General features: G+C 48.1%; 1 pseudogene; it reads left to right on the top strand.

Annotated features, from left to right (window-relative positions):
* The first annotated feature begins 16908 nt into the window (after positions 1-16908).
* On the top strand, positions 16909-17927 carry LOC141022715 (uncharacterized; annotated as a pseudogene).
* The last annotated feature ends 226 nt before the right edge of the window (positions 17928-18153 follow it).

The following is an 18153-nucleotide window of genomic DNA, read 5'->3' as shown; positions in this document are numbered from 1 at the left end:
GGCCAATATCATTTTGCTCCTTTGATCTCCATCTTCGGGGCACCATGATCATCTTCGTCACCGACATGACACCATGATCTCCATCATTGTGTCTTCATGAAGTTGTCACGCCAACGATTACTTCTACTTCTATGGCTAACGCGTTTAGCAATAAAGTAAAGTAATTTACATGGCGTTATTCAATGACACGCAGGTCATACAAAAAATAAAGACAACTCCTATGGCTCCTGCCGGTTGTCATACTCATCGACATGCAAGTCGTGATTCCTATTACAAGAATATGATCAATCTCATACATCACATATATCATTCATCACATCTTCTGGCCATATCACATCACATAGCACATGCTGCAAAAACAAGTTAGACGTCCTCTAATTGTTGTTGCAAGTTTTTACGTGGCTTGTATAGGTTTCTAGCAAGAACGTTTCTTACCTACGTAAAACCACAACGTGATGTGCCAATTTCTATTTACCCTTCATAAGGACCCTTTTCATCGAATCCGTTCCGACTAAAGTGGGAGAGACAGACACCCGCTAGCCACCTTATGCAACTAGTGCATGTCAGTCGGTGGAACCTGTCTCACGTAAGCGTACGTGTAAGGTCGGTCCGGGCCGCTTCATCCCACAATACCGCCGAAACAAGATAAGACTAGTAGCAGCAAGAAGAATTGGCAACATCTACGCCCACAACTGCTTTGTGTTCTACTCGTGCATAGTAACTACGCATAGGCCTGGCTCATGATGCCACTGTTGGGGATCGTAGCAGAATTTTAAAATTTTCTACGCATCACCAAGATCCATCTATGGAGTATACTAGCAACGAGGGGAAGCGTTCTAATGAACGAGGTTGATGGAGTCGTACTCGCCGTGATCCAAATCACCGATGACCGAGTGCCGAACGGACGGCACCTCCGCGTTCAACACACGTACGGAGCAGCGACGTCTCCTCCTTCTTGATCCAGCAAGGGGGAAGGAGAGGTTGATGGAGATCCAGCAGCACGACGGCGTGGTGGTGGATGTAGCGGGATCTCGGCAGGGCTTCGCCGAGCTTCTACGAGAGGGAGAGGTGTTGCAGGGGAGGAGGGAGGCGCCAAAGGCTGTAGTACTGCTGTCCTCCCTCCCCCCCTTTATATAGGCCCCTTGGGAGGGGGGGCGCCGGCCAAGACCCATCTACATGGGGGGGCGGCGGCCAGGGGGGAGACTTGCCCCCCAAGGCAAGTGGGGCGCCTCCCCACCCTAGGGTTTCCAACCCTAGGCGCAGGGGGAAGGCCCATGGGGGGTGCCACAGCCCACTAAGGGCTGGTTCCCTTCCCACTTCAGCCCATGGGGCCCTCCGGGATAGGTGGCCCCACCCGGTGGACCCCCGGGACCCTTCCGGTGGTCCCGGTACAATACCGGTGACCCCCGAAACTTTCCCGGTGGCCGAAAGTTGACTTCCTATATATAATTCTTCACCTCCGGACCATTCCGGAACTCCTCGTGACGTCCGGGATCTCATCCGGGACTCCGAACAACTTTCGAGTTTCCGCATACTCATATCTCTACAACCCTAGCGTCACCGAACCTTAAGTGTGTAGACCCTACGGGTTCGGGAGACATGCAGACATGACCGAGACGCCTCTCCGGTCAATAACCAACAGCGGGATCTGGATACCCATGTTGGCTCCCACGTGTTCCACGATGATATCATCGGATGAACCACGATGTCGAGGATTCAATCAATCCCGTATACAATTCCCATTGTCAATCGGTATGTTACTTGCCCGAGATTCGATCGTCGGTATCCCAATACCTTGTTCAATCTCGTTACCGGCAAGTCTCTTTACTCATACCGTAATGCATGATCCCGTGACTAACTCCTTAGTTACATCGAGCTCATTATGATGATGCATTACCGAGTGGGCCCAGAGATACCTCCGTCATACGGAGTGACAAATCCCAGTCTCGATCCGTGCCAACCCAACAGACACTTTCAGAGATACCCGTAGTGTACCTTTATAGTCACCTAGTTACGTTGTGACATTTGGCACACCCAAAGTACTCCTACGGTATCCGGGAGTTGCACGATCTCATGGTCTAAGGAGAAGATACTTGACATTGGAAAAGCTCTAGCAAACGAACTACATGATCTTTGAGCTATGCTTAGGATGGGTCTTGTCCATCACATCATTCTCCTAATGATGTGATCCCGTTATCAATGACATCCAATGTCCATAGTCAGGAAACCATGACTATCTGTTGATCAACGAGCTAGTCAACTAGAGGCTTACTAGGGACACGTTGTGGTCTATGTATTCACACATGCATTACGATTTCCGGATAACACAATTATAGCATGAACAATAGACAATTACCATGAACAAAGAAATATAATAATAACCATTTATTATTGCCTCTGGGGCATATTTCCAACAAATCTTGGGTACACTGACGAACCGTTCGTCCTAGCCAATGATGTGGCACAGGTTATCTATGTGAAGGACATGTCTACCAGACCGAGGAAAAGAAAAGATAAGGAAGCAAATACATCATACGATGAGCCAAAGCGGCACATAGTTCTTTCAGGAAAAAGGGACATTGTGGGAGTGGAGGGCAAGACAGACATGTCTGAAGATTATGAAAAGTTTCATGAAATTCCTCCCTTCAAAGTCAAGGATGACCCAAGCATCCTAATAAACGATGAAGATTATCCATGGTTACGGCGCAATAAGCAAATGACACAAGCGAAGAAAAAGTGAAGACTTTCTCCCGCAACTATTATGATGATACCATGCCAACTTTTTAATAGACGAGTATGATACCATTGTCCGTTTTGTACAAGAAGTGCATCTAGTTTTTGCCATAACCCTCTCAACTTTCTTGCACATGCTATGTGGATGAAATGATGATACCATGCCAACTTTCAACCTTTTCAGAGTTCATTTGAAATGCTTTTCAATTTTAGGGTCTTATAGCTCAAAATAATTAGTAAATGCATGAAAAATAACAGGCCGCGAGGTGGGACTAAACTCACCACCACGCCGCTGTGCAAGGCCATTGGTCCCGGTTGGTGGCACGAACCGGGACCAATTCCACCCTTTGGTCCCTGTTGGTGCCACGAACCGGTACTAATGAGGCTGTGGCCCCACGAGCACCTTTAGTACCTGTTCGTGGCACGAACCGGTACTAGAGTTTCTTACTAGCTAAGCAGTTTTTTAGTCCCACCTCGCTAGCTGAGAGGCACTAGGAGCGGTTTATAAGCCCTGAGTGCAGAGACGATGAAGAAGAGGCGCAATGCTCACGTTGCTTAGCTTCAAGCCTTGAGGAATAAGGTAGACTGCATCGAGCTATGTGCAGTGCAGTCTACACTATTCCGAAAGGCTTGAAGCAAATCAACGCGCATTGCGCCTCTTTTTTATTTTTAATCATTAAAAGCACAAAGAATTTTCTTAAAGAACTTTTTTTGATAGAAACTTTAATAGCAGAAAGAATTATCATAAAGTAAAATAAATAAGTAATTAGAAACAAAATAAAATAAAATAAATAAGTTTTTTGTTGTAAGTAGAAACAAAACAAAATAAATATAGCAAAAAAGAAAACAAAAAAACTAAGTACAGCAAAAAGAATTTCCATAAAGAACTAATGGCACTAATAGAAAGTTTATATTTTTTCTAAAACTAATGGCACTAACAGACAGTTTATAATTTTGCTGACCTAAAAGCAAAAAGAATTAAAAGATAAAGCAAAAAACAAAAGAAAATAAATAATGCAAAAAACAAAACCAAAAAACTGGATTTTTTTTTAAAAAACTGCCACCTATTGGGCCACCACGGCCTGAATACGACTAGAAACCCAACCTGGACCAGGATTCAGGCCCGCAGAAGGCCCAATAGGCCCACAGACAGCACAGTGTGACATTAGGCCCGTAAGCCTGCATTTGAGAGGAGCTCGAGAGAGCAGCCGCAGTGGGGCTTATAAACCACTCCGAGCCCCTCTCAACTAGAGAGGTGGGACTAAACTTTTGGCCGCGGGCAGCGCAAGGCCTTTGGTCCCGGTTGGTGGCACCAACCGGGACCAATGCCCCCCCTTTAGTCCCGGTTGGTGCCACCAACCGAGACCAAAGGCCGCCGCTTCCCGCCCTTTGGGCTGCTGAAAAGGGACCTTTGGTCCCGGTTGGTGGCACCAACCGGGACTAAAGGGTGGCATTGGTCCCGGTTGGTGCCACCAACCGGGACCAAAGGTGTGCCTATATAAGCCAACACTTGGGAAATTTTCAGATACCTCGCCAGTTGCCCCCGACGCCGCCAGGCTGCCCGTGCTCGCCGTCGCCGCCCGCTCCTCGTCGCCGTCGCCCCGCGCCCTTGCCTCGACGGGTCGCCGCCCGGTGCTCGTCGCCGTCGCCCTGCCCCCACGCGCCGCCCCGCCTCGTGCTCCCCTGCTCACGCGCGCCGCCTCGGCGCCCCGAGCCCCCCTGCCCGGCCCGCGCGTGCTCGCCGGCGCCCTCGCCGCCCCCGCCCCGTCCCGCCCCCGCGCGCCGGCGCCCTCGCCGCCCCCGCCGTCTCCATCGTCCTAGCCGTCCCCGTTGTGAGAGCCGCCGCCCCGGCTCTGTTTTTTTATTAGTTAATTGTTTTTTGATCATATATATATAATGTATATGTGTATGTATGTGGCTATATGTTTTTGTTCATATGTGGCTATATGTTTTTTTATTTTTATTAGTTTAATTTTTTTGTTCATATGTGATGTATATGTGTATGTGGCTATAATGTATATGTGAACAAAAAAAATTTGTATGTATGTAGATGTTCAAAATGTATGAATATATATGTCAAAAATGTTTTTTTGTTCATAGAAAGTTTTTTGTTCATATATAGAAAGTTTTTATATATGACAATGGATATATATTTGATATATATGAGAAATGATGATCCACATGGAAAAGTTTTATATATGCAAAAGTTACAATTTTAGAAAAGTTTTATATATCTAGCTAGGAAGGGAAGAAGAAGAAAAAGAAGGATAGGAAAGAAGAAAATAAGAAGAGGAAAGAAAGAAGAAGAGGAGAGGAAGAAGAGGAGAAATAAATAAGAAGAGGAAAAAAGAAGAAAAAGAAGAGGAGAAGAAGAAAGGAATAGAGGAGAAGAAGAAAAAATAGAAAATAGAAAATATTCTATTTTTTCTTCTTCTCCTCTATTCCTTTCTTCTTCTCCTCTTTTTTTTCTTCAATCCTCTCCTCTATTCCTTTCTTCTTCTCCTCTTTTTATTTCTTCTTCGTTTTCTTATGTTTTATCGGGTCTGTCGTCGTCGATATATACCCCTCCCGATAACTTCAACACGAGGGGGGATAACTTCAACATGAGGGGGGGTCGATATACCCCCTCCCCGATAACATTATTTTCCCGTGTATATATGTCGTCGTTGTCGATATAACCCCCTCCTGATAACTTCAACACGTGGGGGGGGGGGTCGATATACCCCCTCCCCGATAACATTATTTTCCCGTGTATGTATGTCGTCGTTGTCGATATTACCCCCTCCCGATAACTTCAACACGAGGGGGGATAGCTTCAACATGAGGGGGGTCGATATACCCCCTCCTCGATAACATTATTTTCCCATGTATGTATGTCGTCGTTGTCGATATAACCCCCTCCCGATAACCAACACGTGGGGGGGGGTCGATATACCCCCTCCCCGATAACATTATTTTCCCGTGTATGTATGTCGTCGTTGTCGATATATATAACTCCCTCCCAGATAACTTCGACATGATGGACGGTCGATATGTATACCCCCTCTCGACCGTGATAACTTATACCACGGGAGCACCCCCCAGCCCTCTCGCTCGACCAAAACTCTCGAGGACACCCAAACCCTAGAAAAAAACGATGTCGGTCTCCTTCCCCCTCCCGCCGCGCCCCTACCCTTGAAGCATTGTCTAGGCCACCCCAAACCCGGAATAAGCTAGGTCTACGTTTGCACTAATATATCCACCTGCTGTCATGTTTGTGTAATAATTGCCATGTTGTAATATTTGCAGAAACAATGGAGCACGGACGAGATGAGCAAGCAGAAGAGGTGTTGGGGGACATAATCTTAGCCCGAGGTGATATTTGTCGTATCTTAACGACAATGATGGTCTGGAAGAACAGGGTGAAGAAGCAGGCTACGGTGATCGAAGAGTGGAGGAGGAAAGACATGATTATGATGGCTCCGGTGACCCAATGCTGGTGCAAGAAGGAGCCCGTGGTGATGGCTCCGGTCACCGAACAGAGTCCGGCCAGGTAAATATATTAGTTAAGCCTGTGCTGACTAGCTAATTGATGCATTCATTGTTTTGGTATGTACACATATTAATTAACACTCGTCTTTCTTCTTTTTTCTAGCCCTCTGGATCGAGCACAACTGCGGTAAAGAGACGAGGCCCGAAGAGAAAGTTGCGCTCGGATGAAAGGTTTGAGATCACAGCAATCGCGCGCGACGGCCAACCGATTGAACCCCTCCGGACAAAGGATGCTTTTGCTGCTCAGTGCGGGGTTCTAGTTAGGGACAAGATCCCGATCAGCATCCACCAATGGTATAAGCCTAAGAAGGAAGACCCTGAGGTGTCTTATGTCAATGATATGCAGAAAGATGATCTTTGGACTGAGTTGAAGGGAAATTTCACCCTACCGCCAGAGGAGGATCCGGAGAAGCCAGTTATAGAGCAATTAATCAAGTCTCATGCTCTTAAGAAGATGGCAGACCTATTCAGGAGGTGGAAGAATGAGCTGAAAACGTTTGTCGACAAAGAAGAGACACCAGAATTCATCGGCCGGTATGAGAAGATCAGAGATCACTGGACCGCATTTGTGGCCCACAATACATCGGAAAAGAGTAAGAAGATGTCAGCGACAAACAAGAAGAATGCTGCGAAGAAGAAGCTTCACCATCGCACGGGGTCAGGTGGCTACCTCAAAGCCCGGCCTAAGTGGGCCAAGTCTGAGAGGGATCTGCTTGATAAAGGGATCGAACCAGAGACAATGAACTGGCCAGACCGTTGCCGGACTTGGTTCTTCGGGGCTGGCGGAACCTTGGACCCTGTATCAGGGAGGTGTCGTTGGACGGACGAGCAACTTGCAATACCCGTCAAGAAGCTTAAGCACTATATCGATGCAGCGCAGCAAGGGACGTTCGTTCCAGACAGAGAGAACGACGAGCTCACAATGGCCCTCGGGAATCCTGAGCACCCTGGACGGACACGAGGCACGCCAGGCTCCGTTCCGTGGAAGGCTGGTTTTCTGGACGCGGGCGGTTACAAAACCCAGGAGAGGAGGAAAAAAGTGGAGCAGATCCAAATTCAGAAGCTGCACGAAAGGGTTCAAGTGCTAGAGGAACGAGACGGCAATCGAGATGCCGAAACTGCCCCCGAAGCTACACCGCCATCTCAGCGGAGAAGCAGCGTGGCTTCCACCGAGGTGCCTCAGCTGGAGCATGCGGCTCCTGCTAGCTACCCCGTGGATGCTATCACGGAGTCTCAACATTGCCACCTTATGGCGGAATGACAGAACTTGAAAGTCAAGGCGGCTGTTGGCTCTGTTTTACCTACTGAACCCGGCGCAACCTACCACTGCCGGCCGATTCCAGAAGGATATGCTAGGGTGATGGTGGATGAAATAACGGAGGGATTTGAGGACCTCCAGCTTGACCACCCTACCGGTGAAGGGGAGACTCGGCTGGGTTTAGCTCTGAAGACTCCATGCCTATGGCGGAAGGAGCTCATCAAGCTTCCGAACTGGACGGCTCCGGGGAGTAAGGGCACTCCGCCTCCTCCTCCGCCTCCTCCTCCGGCGAGTGATCATGGCACTCAGCCTCCTTCTCTAACGCGTGGTGGCACTCCGCCTCCTTCTCCGCCAGCGCCGGCGCGCCAGAGCAGCCAGCCTCCTCCTTCTCCGCCTCGTCAGCAAGGGCGGAAGAGACCCGCCGCTGCTGCGGCTGCTCCGGCGCGTCGTAGTCCTTCTCCTCCGCCTCGTAAGCAAGGAAAGAAGACAGCCGCAGCCGCTCCGTCTGCTCTGCCGGCGTCTAGCAGTACAGCTGCCAGAGGCGGGAGGCAATACAGATTCGGTCCTTCTCTGAAGACTCCAGAGAAGTTACCATATGAGAGGACCGAGGAGGAGAACGCGAAGATCGTGCGAGCCGAAGTGAAGAACTTCTTTGAAGGGGTGAAAGCAAAGAAACATCCACCTCCGGAGGAGAAGGTAGATCCGGTGAAAGCAAAGCACACTCTGGCTGCCCTGACAAAACCACCAAAGTCTCCGCCGAGAGGCAACTATGAGCGCGTTCTTGCAAAGACATATGCCGAAGCGGAGCGGTCGGGAAGTACTGTCAGTGATAAAAGGATGAAAGAACGACGAGCTGGGAAAAAAATTGCCCAGCTCGGCGAACAAGCGAACCAATCGTGCCCCCCGCTCAAGGTGTCAAATGACATCGTCGCTAATGATCCGAGTATGGTGCCCGGTTATAGAAATCTTGGAGATTACCTGCCCGACGATGTACATTATGAAATCATGGAGGTGGACGAACACAAATACCATTACGGGAAGCCTCTCGTCAAAGATGTCAGATCTCTAAGCACGATGATGCGAAGACTACATGATTGGTACATGAAAACCTGCAGAGTGTCTGATGGGATGAGTACTTTGACGCTGAGAGTTAAACCGGAGCATGACCTCGTTGGAATTGAACTGCTGAATGTTCCATTTGAGGATTTCTTCCAGTTTTACAATCAAAAGGCCCTCGATAAAACAACGATCACTTGCTACTGTCTGTAAGTAGTACTACTTTTGTCATTAAGTCTCTCTATATAGGTCAGCTCTTTCATTGCATGTATTTATACTTATCCTCACTATATTATGCAGATTGAAGATCGCCGAATTGAAGAAAAGACAAATCGGTGATATTGGGTTCATTAACACAAATCTCATAGATGCATATACGGTTGAAAAACATCCCAAAGAAGCCGAGGCCAACTTGCTACAATCGTTGGTATTAAATCAAAACAAAGATATAATACTCTTTCCTTACAACTTCAAGTGAGTGTTACTGTCTTGTGCATATTCGGTTTCCCTTATTAGTCCAGGTTATGGTAATGTAATTGATGACTTATGCATGCATGCGCAACTTCCACTATATTCTCCTAGAGATTAAGCTTGAGCCGGGAGTAGTAACCATCTTAGAGTCGAGACGAAAAGATCCCCAGGACTATGCGAACATGACTCAAATGCTTGAGAAGTAAGTTAAATCGATCATTATCCACCATATCAGCAACTTTGTTCATTTCCTGATATCAAGTAATTGTTTTCTTTGTCTGGCAGGGTTTGGAGAAAATTCACCTCAAAAGCTCCGGGACTGCCGAAGAAGCTGCAATTTAATCACCCGAAATTAAGTACTATAGTAGCATGTTCCGCGCATCTCCTAGTGATTCAAGCGCTAGTTTCATCAATACCATTTAGCATGCTTGCTTATCAGTTTGATTGACCTCTATTTCTTGTAAAGTGGTTGTGGCAGGAACCCGGGAATAATTACTGTGGATACTACGTTTGCGAGTCCATCCGCTACCATACCTGTGAGCGGGGCTACACTAAAGAACAATATGAAGTGCGTAAGCAATAATATTCACAATTTTATTTTATTACCATCATTTGTGTTGAGTTTCATTTATTCATATATATATATATATATATATATATATATATATATATATATATATATATATATATATATATATATATGTATTGACCCCCTTCTTCAAATTAGATGTTTCGGAAGCGGGATGAACTCCTAGCAGAAGATCGTATGCGAGGAATTCAAGAGGAATTGGCGGCATTCTTCCTTGACCATGTGATCGCTGAAACGGAGAATACTATGTGGACCCTGTGTTCCTACAATATAATTAGGAGATTGTATTGTAAGAGATAATTATTGTATATATGTAGCTGGTAGTGTCGGATAGATATACGAGAACTTGTTGTTCGACCAATATCTCGGAGAAGGAGAGGTGGTCGATATCACTTCTCTCTGTATGCATATGTTCATGACGATGTTCTGTTTCCTTCATTTGATTACTAGCTAGCGTGTCTACTCCTCTCCATACGTATATATTACGTAGCGTCGACCAAGCACGGAGATAAGAGAGGACACTTCTCTCTATTAATTAGCTAGCTAACACAATATATGAAACACCTAAATTAACCCCCCAAAACCCCTAAACCACCCCCTTTCAAAAAAACAAAAACCTCAGCTCCTGCCAGCTGCTGACGCGTGGATGCCTATTGGTCCCGGTTGGTGACACCTACCGGGACAAAAGGCCCTGCCTATTGGTCCCGGTTGGTGGCACCAACCGGGACCAAAGGCCCTCCTGCCTGGGCTCCCCGCACTGGCCACCTGGACGGCCTTTAGTCCCGGTTCGTGTAAGAACCGAGACTAAAGGGCTAGGGCATTAGTAACGACCCTTTAGTCCCGGTTCCAGAACCGGGACTAAAGGCCCTTATGAACCGGGGTAAAAGCCCCTTTTCCTACTAGTGATCAAGAATCATGGAAGATACATCACATGGACGTAAAATCAGTGTTTTTGAAAAGTGAGTTAGAAGGAGATGTGTATGTGAACCAGCCACTAGGATTCATCAAAGAGGGAGAAGGTACTGAAGATACACAAAGTCTTGGATGTGTTACGACAAGGCCCTCGGGCATGGAATATCAAGATTGATCGAACTTTGATTTCTTTTGGATTTGAAAAAACCCCACTAGATCATGCAATATACAAGCAATGTGAAGGAAGAGATCGTCTACTAGTTTGCATCTACGTCGACAACCTATTGATTATTGGAGAAGAGATGAAGAGGTGATTGCAAACTTCAAGTTACAAATGAAGAAGTTTTTCAAGATGGATGATCTAGGTCTATTGAGTTACTACCTCAGGATCAAGGTGCAGCAAAATACAGAGGGGATCACACTATGCCAGGAGCCATATGCATGGAAGATACTTGAAAGTTGTGGCATGAAAGATTGCAATCCAATTGATGTTGAAACCTCGTCTTGAACCGAATAAGAAGAGTAAAGCACCTGCTGTAGATACAATGGAGTACAGAGCGTGGCCGGAAGCTTATAGTATCTTGTAAATACATGACCGGACTTGGCCTATTCTGTTAGCATAGTGAGTCACTTCATGGAAGTACCCACAACGGAACATTGGGCAGATGTGAAAAATGTTAGAATTAAATCCAAGGTATGCAGGCGAACCACCGAGGAATAAGAAATCACAACACGATGACTATACCAAGATTTATTAAGGAGGTTCGGTAAACATGCCTACTCCCCGGGGAAATGACTACGGGCGATGTTCCCTAAGATACCGCAACACCGGCCACCTAGGCGTCGGCACATGTTGCCAGGTCCTCCTTGCTTGCCTGTCTCTATCTAGCCATCATGCGTTACAACGTGGGGGTGCCTCCTCATATATAAGAGGCTAAGGATATAGAGTGTTCGACTCCGACACTACACAATCCTACCCGCACCATAATCCCAAGTCCAAACGTAGCCCGACTCGTACACAATATTCGACACAAACTCAACAAACTCCACCTTGGTGAATATTCTCCGGCACCTTGAATTTGTGCATGCGTCAAACTTTCATGTACTCCAGACTTGTGTTGTCTTCTTTGTAGCTTACCGAGAGCTACTTGACGAGTCTGCCCTAGACCGTCCGCCTCTGTGGGACCTTGCTACTATTCCCGCAACTCCATTCTCCGTGACTCCACCTGTAGTAGTGCTCCCTTACAACTTGTAAATATGCAAAGCCGTCCTCCCTCCAATCATCATGGTCACCTTATCTTCCATGATTTTCATGGTCTTCTTATCCCGATCACAACGGAATACCATACCATCATCATGAAGAACTCCAAGGGAAATTATATCCCTCCTTAGCCCCGACACATGCCCGACTCCCCGAAGCACCCACTCAACTCCTTCAAACATCTTGATTTTGGTGTCACCTACTCCAGCAACACAATAATCTGTGTCATCGCCCACATAGCCTAAACCAAACTCATCAGACTTGTACGAAGAGAACCACTCCTAGTTGGGTGTCGCATGAAAAGCTAGCCGAATCTAACATCCACACTTCACCTTTGGTTGACCGCCTGGTTGATACTACGAGGGCATCACTACTGTTGTCTGAGTCATCACCATGAGTTGCCACCTTAGCACTTGCCCCACCATTGAGATCTGGATAGTCCTTTCTCATATGTCCCCATTGTTTACGCTTGTGACACAATACTTTCTTTTTCTTGTTCTTCCCTACCTCATATCCCTTCCGCCACTCCTCACCCTTGACTTTTTTTCTCATATTATAAGATAGCAATGCCGCAGTAATATCCTCATTCTTGACGGTCTCTTTGTCGTGCGTCAAAGTAGTGATCAAATGGTCATAGGACGATGGCAGTAAACAAAGAAGTAGAATCACCCTATCCTCGTCAAGAATCGCCACACCCAAGCATGCTACATCTGTCATGACTTGATTAAAGGTGTTAATGTACTCTACAAGATCTAACCCCTCATGCATCTTCAACCGATACAATTTTTGCTTCAGATACATCTTCAACCCAATCGGCCGACTCGCTCTCCTCCATCTCCCATAGGAAGATGTCGATTGGAAGCGCGCCGACACCATCATTGGGGACCATGCGCTGCCGCACCCTCGTTGTCACTGTGGATGTCACAGCTCACCACTCATTGCCGAGCTTATTGACGTTGGTGAACCGCGTGCATATCTCCATCATCTTGTAGAACCCAGTGGTCGTCACATCCGCACCCCAAGATCAACGTCGCTCAACCTGGCCCCGTGTGGAACGGGTTGGCCATAACGGTGGAGCCAGAGCGGCTGGAGGGTGGAGGTGGATGCATTACTGGAATTAGCTTATTTGTCGTCTGCCAGTTCTTTGCCGTCTGCTGGCTGACGGCAAAGAAGGTCTTTGCCGTCCGCTTCAGGAAAACGGACGGCAAAGAACTGGCTGATGGCAAAGAAGGTCTTTGCCATCAACCTGTTCTTTGCCGTCCGCTGGCTGACGGCAAAGAGAGAGCTGGCCCCACTAAACGAGCTAATTGGAAAAAACTTAACGGCCCCCCTCTTTGCCGTCTACTAGTAGACGGCAAAGAGGAAACAAAGCGGACGACAAAGGGTGGGCGGACGGCAAAGATGTGACCTAACTAACGGCCGAGCCCCACCCCGCCGTTGCCCCACCTCCTCTATCCCTATCCCCTCTCTCTCTGCCCCACCCCTCTCTCTCCCGCTCGTCTCTCCCTCTCCCTCCCGCGAGAAGCTACGCCGGCCGATTCCGGCGAGCTCCGGCGGGATTCGACGATGCCCGCCCCACAGCTGAGAGCCTCCCGACCCCGCGGCGCTGCGCCACCTCGCCTCCGCCCGCCGGTGCGCGCTGCCACCTCACCATTTCCCCTCACCCTTGTCTCCCTCGCTCAGATCCGCCGCCGGCGCCTCCTCCGCCAAGCCCGCCGCCCCCAAGGTCCGATCTTCCGCGTCCCTTCCCCTTCCTTCCCCGGCCCCGATCCTCTGTTTCTTTTCTTTTCTTGCCGATCTCCTTTTTTATGTTGGATTTGGAAGCGCATGCAAGGTCCATGGACGACATCGATGACGACGATGATGAGGACGAGGAGGAGGGGGAGGACGACCAAGACATGCGCGACCCCACCCCCGAGCCCGACGAGCTCGACGAGGACATCGTCGAGTCCGACCTCGAGTTCGACCACGACGGCGTCGTCCACCCTGACCACGATTACGCGCCACAGAAGGTCCCCTGCTCTGTTCACCCCCATCTCTGTTTCCTTGTTTCCATCGCCGTTCTGCTCTGCTCTGCTAGTCTAGATTCGCGGTCAACTCGCATCACAGCAAGCAGTAGTTATCGCTCCTGTTCTTGGCCCCTTCGGGGGTTCACAGTGGACTGACCGGATGCAGGAAATGTGCCAACTTCCTCTGGCGAAACCCTGCTGCCTTGCCCTAGATGTCTAAATTGTTGCCTTTTAGCCCAAGATTATGCTGTTTTCTTCTCTAACTTGTCACACACCACTATCCTGCTCCAGTCTAGCTCTTTTATTACCACCTGCAACCAAGGATGTTCTTTTTTTCTTCTTTATTTAATGATGATGATTCGTCAATCCTCACTGCCCTCTTACTGTTCTAGTCTAGTTGTTCATAACCATGTCAGCCTAGCTGTTTATGACCATGATACCTTGCTCCACATTGTTGTTACCTGACACAGCCTAGGATTATACTGTTTTCTTGTCCACATGTCCAATGATATCTTGCGCAAGCAGACCGCTCTCAAGGTTGGTTCTTCATAATAACTTGTCTATCAACGCGCTTCTTCTGCTTCTAGAGGTTAATTAATTGTTCTGCCAAACAGACTGCTCTCAAGGGCTTGTGCTTATCTTGTGTATCAACGTTCTTGTTCTGCTTCTAGCACTGGGTCTGTCCCTTCTATTGAGGAAGCCGACTGGCAGACTGCTGCCGTCACTAAATCCCTAACGTTGGGGCCGTGTTAACTCCATTTGATTGTCAAATTGCTTAGATAACACAATTTGATTATGCTCATAGTGATTCTGGCATGCTATATTTTTCATTGCGGTGAATGGTATTCTCTTTTCCCACACAACATGATTTCCCCTTTTGGGGCCTCTTTGCTTCAAATTATTCCATATGATTGTAATATGCGGCCTTGAAAAACTCCTATGGTTTGTATGATGCACTCAAACATCCTGTCGATCATATTGTATCAAGAGAGGGCATGACATTGCAACCCAGTGATTGTCCTATTTATGAGTTTTTAGGTCCTGTGAACCAATTAGGCCCTTGGTCATTTCTTGAACTCAATCAGTAACTCATTTGTGGAAAAAACTTGACGATGTGTGTACCTGTGTGTTCTGTTCTGTTTTGAAGTGGATAACATTGCCCCGTGTTTCACTTGGAAATAACTTATGTTTGTTGAATAATAGGAATTTATGCACCATTTCTATTTGTTCATAACTCTTAAACTAGCACTGCTCTCCTTAAAATTTCTAATCAGGCTGACTGCTGTTTTGTGCTCCACAGATACAACGGTCCAGCAAGCTGCTATGGTGGTCAAGTGTGTGCTGCCTAGGAAAATAGATATTTAGTTTTAGGTCATTTCTTGTAATTTCAGATATGGAGTGCTTGTCTTTAGTTTTTGTTTTTACTTTGTGAAACTTGCTACCTATGGATAAAACTGTGTAATATTGATGAAACTATGTATATGTATGGATGAAACTTGCTACTATTGGTAACATGTGTTGGATATCCTATATTGGTATATATATATGTGTGTGTGTGTTTGATTTTCTGTGAAAATGAATGGATATAAAAAGAAACAGAACTAATGCCTACTTGGTCTCTTCAGATGGCAAAGAGCCTGCAGTCTTTGCCGTCAACGGCGGACGGCAAAGGCTGCCGTTAGACGCCTAACGGACTAACAGCGAATTTATTGCCGTTGGCTTTCTTTGCCATCCGCCGCTGATGGCAAAGGCCCCTTTGCCGTCCGCTTCAGAAAGCAGACGGGAAAGAAGCTCTTTACCTTAGCCTACTTTGCCGGAGTCTTTTGCCATCCTTGCCTTTGCCGTCTGCCGTGGCAGACGACAAAGTAGTTGATTCCTGTAGTGATGGGGGCGGCCCAATGGAGCCAATGTCCACGATTGCGGCTGCGGGGTAGAGGCTGGTGGCGACAACAACCGGGTTGAGGCAAAGGAGGGACAGCGCTAGGCACGGGCTGTGTCACGCCGCACTTTAACTTGGAGACAAAGATGCCAGTGGGGCGCAAAAAATATGCAAAACTAAGCCAAGTGTGTTGTATGGGACACTCGGCTTACAACACACTTGGCTTACATGTTTGGTATTTGCTTCAGAAAGAAAAGGCATATGTAAGCCGAGTATGCTGTTAAAGGGCACTCGTCCAATAGAGTCTGTCGTACCAAAACTGTTAAGTGCGGTGGGATTGGCCACGTGGCATGTACTTCGCCGAGCTTGACTTGTAGGCCGAGTTTTTTTTTTTTGAGAATATGCCGAGTTGCTCTTTGCAGAAATAACACTCAGCTTATGAAAACGCAGTAGACAAAATGTATATTTTCCATAGTGCAGCAGTACCAATCATAGACGCCGGCAAAACAAACTGTGATAAAAAGAGAAAACTGAGAGAAATGGAAAACAAAAAAAAGCTAAAGAAAAAAGTGAAAGTTTTACTGCAATAGCTAGAAGGCAGCTGGAGTTTCCACGTCTGCATGCAATTGCAAACGAAATCCCTTAGCGATATGAACTGCGCAAGCAATTCGGATACGAAGTGAAGACGGGAAGCACTCTATTAATTAAGGATGGTTTCCGTGCATCGATCGTTTGCGTGGCGAAGCCGTGCGTTTGACAGAGAGAGATCGATTGGATTAGATCGATCGTTTGCGTCCGCTTGACAGAGAGATCGTGCAGTGCATGGATGGAGACTCGCGTCGGTTTCCAAACGAGCTGAATCCCAGCTCGCTCGCTCCCTCAACGCGCGGTCGTTCTACGCTTACGTTGCAGCGCCACAACCACCACCTACAATACACCTTACGGACCGTATATACACTAGATGCGTATGATAGCAATCCGGATACGAACTGAAGACGCTCCTGAGTCCGAAGCACTCTAGTACTGTATTGATCAAGGAAGGCACGTACATAGCCCTGTGTCGCGATCCATCCATATATACCTACCTAGCTAGGGTTGCGGCACCTACGGACCTTCCTTAGCTAGCTAGGGTTCCTTCCGATCAAGGCGACGAGAAGTGCGTCCGCTAGCTAGCTCTGATCAAGGGAAGGCGATTGAATATGGCCGGCCATGAGGAGCTCTTTCCCGTCGGCTCCACCTTCAGTCCCCAGGATCACGAGCTCATCAACCAGTTCCTCCGCCAGAAGATCGCCGGAGCAGACCGCGGCCGCTTCAGCAGCTTCATCCACGAAGCCGACGTCTACTCCGCGCCACCTGGGGACCTCATCGAGAACCGTGCCCACGCGCCTGGCTCCGACAAGGACGACGGGAAAGGAGGCGTGTGGTACTTCTTCTCACCGGTCCGTCGTCACCAGACCAAAGGTGGCCGCAGCGGAAGGCGACAGCGCGTCGTCGACGACGACGAGGGTTACAACTGGCACTCGGAGAAGAGCGAGCCCGTGCTAGACACTCAAGGTAAACGGGTCGGCTTCATCAACAAACTTTCCTTTGGGATCAAGAGGCCTGGAGCAGCCAGAACCAGGCTTGGGTGGTGCATGAAGGAGTACGGCCTCGACCACGACGACGAACAAGACGGTGCGGCCGGACTGGTGCTATGCAAGATCTACGTCTCTCCCCACAAGAGGGAGATTACCTACGCGTCCGTAATCAATGCCCCCGGTTCCAAGAAGAAGAGGAAGGCGGCCGCCGACGCCCAACATCCGGAGGCTCCACGTCCCAAAACCCCACGCCGCCAAGAAATGACCATCCAAGAAGAAGAAGAAGAAGCCGGCGGGACGCTTTGGGAGTTCGAGCGTTCGTTCATGTCCGACCAAGACGAGACGTTGCCCCCCGGAGTAGTGAACGACGGCAGCGTGGATCCAGGCGGCTTTTTCACCGACATGCTTCCAGAATTAGGACTGACGCTCCAGGGAAATACTGAGGCGTCCGAGCATGGCAGCGACTGTACATTGGAGGAGTCCTTAGCCGGCGAATATGGCGACGTCCACCAAGACGTTGAGACGGCGGAGGAGGATGACGGCAGCTTCCAGTGCACATGGGAGGAGATGTTCGGCGACAACATGGAAGTGGCATGCCCTGCCCCGCCGACGGCGTCGTTGCACGTGAGGACCGAGTGTGCGTGTGTGTGACAGGAACTGCGGAATTTGCATCCCAGTGTGCGTGTATGTCTTGTTGATTGCACATTGTTGATGAACAAGCCATCCATATGTGCAGCAGATTAAGTAATTGATATTCTTTTCATATTAGACTACGTAATGATTAGTCATACAATTCCTAAGCGTGAAATAAATACTTGACGAATCAAAAACAAAATCTTGTCTGATGAGACCGGTGCATGTACTTTGCTGCAAGAAC

This window comes from Aegilops tauschii, chromosome 5 (assembly GCF_002575655.3).
Source record: "Aegilops tauschii subsp. strangulata cultivar AL8/78 chromosome 5, Aet v6.0, whole genome shotgun sequence".
Taxonomy (NCBI): Eukaryota; Viridiplantae; Streptophyta; class Magnoliopsida; order Poales; family Poaceae; genus Aegilops; species Aegilops tauschii.
The sequence above is the reverse complement of the archived record's forward strand: the minus strand, read 5'-3'. Positions and strand labels throughout refer to the sequence as shown.